Source organism: Maniola hyperantus, chromosome 5 (assembly GCF_902806685.2).
Source record: "Maniola hyperantus chromosome 5, iAphHyp1.2, whole genome shotgun sequence".
Lineage (NCBI taxonomy): Eukaryota > Metazoa > Arthropoda > Insecta > Lepidoptera > Nymphalidae > Maniola > Maniola hyperantus.
In genome coordinates this window covers 1,086,454-1,093,436 of record NC_048540.1, presented here as the reverse complement: position 1 = coordinate 1,093,436, position 6,983 = coordinate 1,086,454, and positions in this window count along the sequence as shown.

Below are 6,983 nucleotides of genomic sequence, written 5' to 3'. Positions count from 1 at the left end.
AGCGTTCTGGTATCTCTGTATAATCTTCCTGCTTTTCTGAGTGACGCTTCCTACATAGTTCCAAATAGCAATAGAGTGTGATAATTGGAAATAGAAAAGGTTAGTCATTTGTATCTCCATCTGTAAAAAAAGTTTTTAAAAAAGCTCTGGTGGGCAAAGCCCTGCCCGCCCCGCGGTATCGCGCTCACGTACTTAGCCAGTGAGCCCGCGCCTTGCATATTCCCTGCCTTTAAACCTTATCGTTTCGCGTCCTAATTGCCGCGACAGCCTTGCGCGCTATCTTAATTGATGTATTAAGATATTCTCTTCAATTTCTGTGCCCTTTTGTCTTACTAACAGCCCGAGTACAATCATTGTGACAAATCTCGCTCGCGGCTTTTCCAAGCTTTTGTCTATGAAGAGGTGGCAAGAAAATGACGCTTAACTTAACTCAAGCAGACCGATAGAGTCTAGAGACTCGCTCCATACGAACGTAACTCTCTCTCATCTAAATATATAAAATGAAAATATGACTAACTGACTGATCTATCAACGCACAGCTCAAACTACTGGACAGATCGGACAGATAGCTATTGAGACGTAGACATCCGCTAAGAAAGGAGTTTTGAAAATTCAACCCCTAAGGGTTCGAAATTTGTGTAGTCCACGCGGACGAAGTTGCGAGCATAAGCTAGTCTAGTTTATATATTTAAAGGAAAACGTAACTGACTGACCAATCTATCAACGCACAGACAGCTATTAATATGACGTAGACATCCGCTAAGAAAGGATTTTTCAAAATTCAACCCCTAAAGGGGTAAATCAGGGATTTGAAATTTGTGCAGTCTAAGACAAAGTCGCAGCCTTTATCTAGTCTTATCATAAATCTTAGATGACCCGCGAACACCATTAAAGAAAAAATACAATAAACAAAAAACGGTGGAAGTTTTCATCGTTGTATCTCGTGGGGGGTCCGGGAGGGGGTCCGGGAAGGGGTCCGGGAGGTATCAACAATATCTCGTTTATAGTTAGGAAACAATCCCCCTGAGGACATTATAAGTGGCCAATGATTATTTTGCGTTAGGGGTGTATTTGTGGAGTGTGCGATAAATATTGAGAAAAATTGCGTCTATATTTTTCGTATACTACTTTAATACTAAAAACACTACACTAATAAAAATCTAAATACACTAGTGTGCACTGTGCAGTAGCTTATTCCCGTGACTTCGTCCGTGAGGATTCAGATAATTCCTCCAAATCTCAAACCTCTAGGTCCAACGGTTTAAATTGTGCGTTGTCACCAAGGAACAGAAACATTCTGTTCCGTGGTTGTCACTAAGTCAAGATTATGCTCGCGACTTCGTCCGCGTTGACTACACAAATTTCAAACCCCTATTTCACCCCCTTAGGGGTTGAATTTTCAAAAATCGTTTCTTAGCGGATGCCTACGTCATAATAGCTATCTGCATGCCAAATTTCAGGCCGATGGGTCCAGTAGTTTGAGCTGTGCGTTGATAGATTAGTCAGTCAGTCACCTTTTCTTTTTAATATATTTAGATATAAATAACACAGTATTTTCGACTAATTTAAGCTAAAAAAAAATCAACTATCATCAAAATAAATTTTTTTAGAATAGTCCCCCGCACTGCCCCGCGTTCGCCCCTCTTAAGATGCTCATAAACATGTTTTTCTCCCAATAAAAATGATAAATCACCTTTTTTTATATGGTCAATCAGGGGGTATGGTGTTTTTTCCATTGACGGATAAAATCTATGGAGTCACCGTCCTTTGCCGATGGGAATATCAGGACACTAAGTATGATTTCATTTTGATTGATGGCTAGCTTTGATATACTAAATCCGAGATATTATGATATTTTGCATGGAAATGTTCCGCAAAAAAAAACTATATTTAGGTATTTTTTTAAATTTAGATTTTATTAATTAGGAGAATTTTACAGTAATTTTTAAAGTCAAAGTCAAAGTCAAATTATTTTTTCAGAATAGGTAACATGTTATGCTTACTGATGGTCAAAATTGTTAATTTGTCAGCTGATATAATGGTGATTATTAATTACGTACTTAAAACTAAAGCTACGAGGGTTCCAAACGCGCCCAAGTCTGAGAAGGGCCCACAAAAACTCAGCCAGCTATTCTTACTTCCAATGAAAAGTACTTATAAAGTACTAGATGATACCCGCGATTTAGGTTTTTAAAAATCCTGTGGGAACTGTTCAATTTTCCGGGATAAAAGTATCTCTGTACCAAATTTCGTCAAAATCGGTTGAATGGTTGAGCCGTGAAAAGCTAGCAGACAGACAGACAGACAGACAGGCACACTTTCGCATTTATAATATTAGTATGGACTAAAGTACCTATACCTAGTCAAAATTTTCAATCAATCATCATTATCCACCGATAGACGTCCACAACTGGACCTAGGTCCAACCAACTGGTCCTAGGTCTCTTGTAGGAACTTCTACACACCACGGTCTTGTGCCGTCGGACTCCAGCGACTCCCTGCTTGAATCGATAGATTTTGACCCTTTGAGTACGGAACCCTAAAAACGTAATAAAACATAATAAAAACTAGATTTTCACTTATGTTTAGCAGAGTGGATCTAGCAAGTTTTAGAACATGTTCAAGAAAATAGACATAATTTTCAAAAGTACGGTCATTATCATCATGATCAACACATCGCCGGCTCACTACAGGGCACGGGTTTCCCTTTCTCCTCTTAGAGTGAGAAGGGTTTTGGCCATAGTCTACCTGGCCATGGTGCAATTTATAATTTAAAACCGCGCGATTCCCTACGGGAGATATTTAAGGAAATAGGTATTCTTACAGTAGCTTCCCAATATATTTACAATAATATAATTTTTGTACGACAAAACATTCACAGTTACAAAAAAGTCAGTGATCTCCATGATAGGCAAACTAGAAACAAAAATAAGCTAGCTACTCCTGCGCTCCGCCTCTGGAAGGTGGGAAAGTCATTTGTGGGAATGAGTGTAATATTTTACAACAAAATTCCACAAGCAATTTTAGACTTGCCTTTACACAAGTTTAAAAAATGTGTTAAAAGTATGCTCCTAAAAAAAGCATATTATACAGTCGCAGACTATGTAAACGATAAAAAAAGCTTGGATTTGACTCGCTCCAGCAATGCACGGGGCTGCAATGGCTTGTATAGTACGGTATAATAACATTGTAAATTGAAAAATTAAAAAGAGCAACCGCCGAGTTTCTTGCTGGTTCTTCTCGGTGGGAACGGCGTTCCGTACCAGTGGTAAATTAAAACTACCTGACTATTCATAAACTCTTGTAAAAAGTTTACATGAATAAAAAAACATTCTATTCTATTCTATTCCATGTGCAGAATGGTAGACTTCACACCTTTCAGAACATTATGGAGAACTCTCAGCAGGTTTCCTCACGATGTTTTCCTTCACCGTTAAAGCAAGTGATATTTAATTACTTAAGTCTTAAACAAAGGTGCGGTAGGCAACTACATTTCTCTGGTTATTTATATCAATGATAGCTATCAATGTTGGCTAGTGTTTATTATGGGACGAAAAAGATTTAGGATGGACGCGAAAAAAAAAATTTTTATTGCAGAAAAGAATGTAATAATTTTTCTTACTAGGTAGGTACTTTTGTTTCCTATGACAAGAAAGTTTTGTGAAATCACGAAGGTACTTACCTAGACATTTTCTTTTTGCTTATAGGTAATCTGAATTGTATATTATAAAACCTTTAACATTTTATTAGATAAATCAGTACTTATGATTACAAATGCGAAAGTGTGTTTGTTTGTTGGTTTGTCCTTCAATCACGTCGCAACGGAGCAACGGATTGACGTGATTTTTTGCATGGATATAATAAAAGACCTGGAGAGTGACATAGGCTATTTTTTATCCCGGAAAATCAAAGAGTCCCACGGGATTTTGAAAAACCAAAATCTCTATCTCAGCTAGTATAACTTATAAAATATAGGCTAGCTGTAAGTTTTATTGTAACAATGAAATCAAAATATCAAAAAACATTAATTAATTTATTAAACCATAGTAATGAAAGTCTTAAACCGTATCACCCTAAATACTTCAAAAATCAAATAGAACTCTCATTCATGCAGGTTTCCTCACCATTGTGTATTTTTCCATGATTTTTCCTTATAAAGCGCACATAACTTCCAAAGGATTATTAGAATAATCTACAATGCTTTAAGCTCGCATGTTCTAATATAAATCAAGCCTTATACTTACAGCATCTATTATAAAAACAATGACAATATTATTAAGTATCCCAAAAAAAATCTGCAATGATAGAACACCGTACTCTGAAAAAAATATTATAGCTACATTTTTCGCAAAATAGGTGCTTTTACATCGGCATATTCATGACAAAATATCTGCTAACAAAGCACACGTTATGCCTTATTAAATATGCCGCAATAACAAACGGGTGAGTTACGGGCAACGCATGAAAACAGGCATATATCACGCTCACAATGGCGGCCGATGCTGGGAGCAAAATACCTTTATTCTAATAAGCCTCTATTGGGACAAACAAGCGATGTGTCACAATCATCTAAATGTATAAAAGGAAAAGGACTGACTGACTGATGTACCTATCAACGCACAGCTCAAACTACTGCACGGATCGGGCTGACATTAATTGGCATGCAGATAGCTATTATGACGTAGACATCCGCTAAAAAAGGATTTTTGAAAATTCAATCCCTAAGGGGGTAAAACAGGAGTTTGAAATTTTTGTAGTCCACGCGGACGAAGTCGCGAGCATAAGCTAGTTACATGTAAAATTAATAATGCTGAGTGCACCTACTTACTAAACTGTCAGCGTACAAACGTACAAACAAACCTACCTGGGTTCTAATTTAATTTTTTTACTAGATGATGCCCGCGACTTTGTCTAGGTGTGGATATAGGTTTTTAAAAATCTGATAGATGTCTACGTCATAATAGCTATCTGTATGTATGCCAAATTTCAGCCCGTTCCGTCCAGTAGTTTGAGCTGTGCGTTGGTAGATCAGTCAGTCAGTCAGTCAGATTTTTCTTTAATACATACAGACATAGACCGTACCAAAGTTTTTAAATTAATCCGACAAATACCATTTACCATGGCCCGCCTGCTAGTCTACTCGGTTTAGCCATAAAATAATAAAACCCTCCCCTAAAACAGACTCCGAAACAAAACTAGTTAATAAAACGATACAATAAGTCAGAAATAAACGTTTTGCAATAAACAGAATTAACTTGAAGACAAAACAAGATTAAAACAAAAGTTCATATTTTTTATTATTTAGCTTTTGCATCCCCAAAATGGTTTCCAACAAGCCACTGTGCCAGACACTGTGTCGATATTTGGGTGGAAATTTAAAAGCTCTGTGTTTAGATTTGGCACAGTGTGGCTGGTTAGTGCGAGTGGAAAAATAAACACTGGCGTAGTCGACGCCAAGTTCTGATGATTATTACTTTATTAACCAATATTGAGTGGCGGTAGTATAGTGAGGGCGGGCGGCACCATAACTTAACCTATTTCAAACTTAATCTACGATTAAAGTAAATCATTGTTTTTGGAACTTTCACTTCATTATTTCGTTCTATTTTAATCAGATTCATTTTGCTAGTTATTTTTTTCCTTTTAAAAGAATATTAGCCTGTAATATTACCCTGACTAATATTCCCCTTTCCCCTCCAATTAAGCGTAAAGCTTGTGCTAGGAGTAGGTACGACAATAGTGCAACGGGTGGGGTTTGAACCGGCAACCGGTTTTCAGTCTGCTCCTTTAACCGTTGAGCTATCGAGTCTCTGGATATAGATATAAAGTAATGGTGTTTAATGATATTACTGTACTGGTACTGTCATGCATGATGCAATAACACATTGAGAGTTATTAAATTTCACTCCTATTATAATCTCTGGAAAGTCTTATTTAAGTCGACTCTGGTAAGTAATAGTCTCTAGCCACCATTTACAAGTCAATTGAATAAATCTGCCAGTATGCGTCTACTGCTGCACATAGGCATTTTCGAGAAAGGCAGTGATTTATCTTCTTCATCTACCAAACCTTCCACCTTCTTAAGGTCTTCAGTCCAACGGCCTGCAGTTGCGACGCAACGCGTTACAGTACGTGGTCTCTATGCCAAAACTCGTCTACCCCGGCGACAACTGCAACAAATGTTGGATATAAGCAGGTGTTACTTTGTGGAAGTCCATGATGTACGGTACTACAAGTTTAATTCAACGTACTTAATACAACACCACATAGATTTTCTAGAAAAAGGTTTGTATGGTTTTGTGTGTTGGTAGTGTGTATCGCTTGCTTTTCCTGCTCATTTAGCAGTGGGAGGTTGGGAGGTGCATAACACAATATTATGTGCATGTAGTTCCATACAGATTCGTCTATTTTGACGGATTTTAGCGAACTGAGCTTACAGTTCCTAGCGACAATCATTCAAGAAATCAATTAGGAGCATGACTATAATAAACTATCATAACTTTTCTGATTAGCACACATCCTCACTCACCATCAGGTGAGATTGTAATCGAGCGCTAAACTTCACCATCATCATCATCATCAACCGATAGACGTCCACTACTGGACATAGGTCTCTTGCAGGGACTTCCACACGCCACGGTCTTGCACCGCCTGAATCCAGCGGCTCCGTGCGACTCGTCTAATGTGGTCCGTCCACCTAGTGGGGGGCTTTCCGACACTGCGTCTTCCGATGCGAGGTCGCCATTCCAGCACCTTGGGACCCCAACGTCTATCGGTAAACTTACATAAAATAAAAAATGTAGTTGTTTTAATCTAATTGTTAATCTCTAGTTAAACCTCAGTCAAACATACGGTGTAACCGGTTTAAAGCACTCTTGAGAGCGGCAGTTAGCCGAGGCGTCGCCGCTTGATTGGGCTCCTCGTAAACCAATCCGCGCCGCCTGATTATAGTGATGTGCTTTATAGTGCCGTGGTTTATCGAC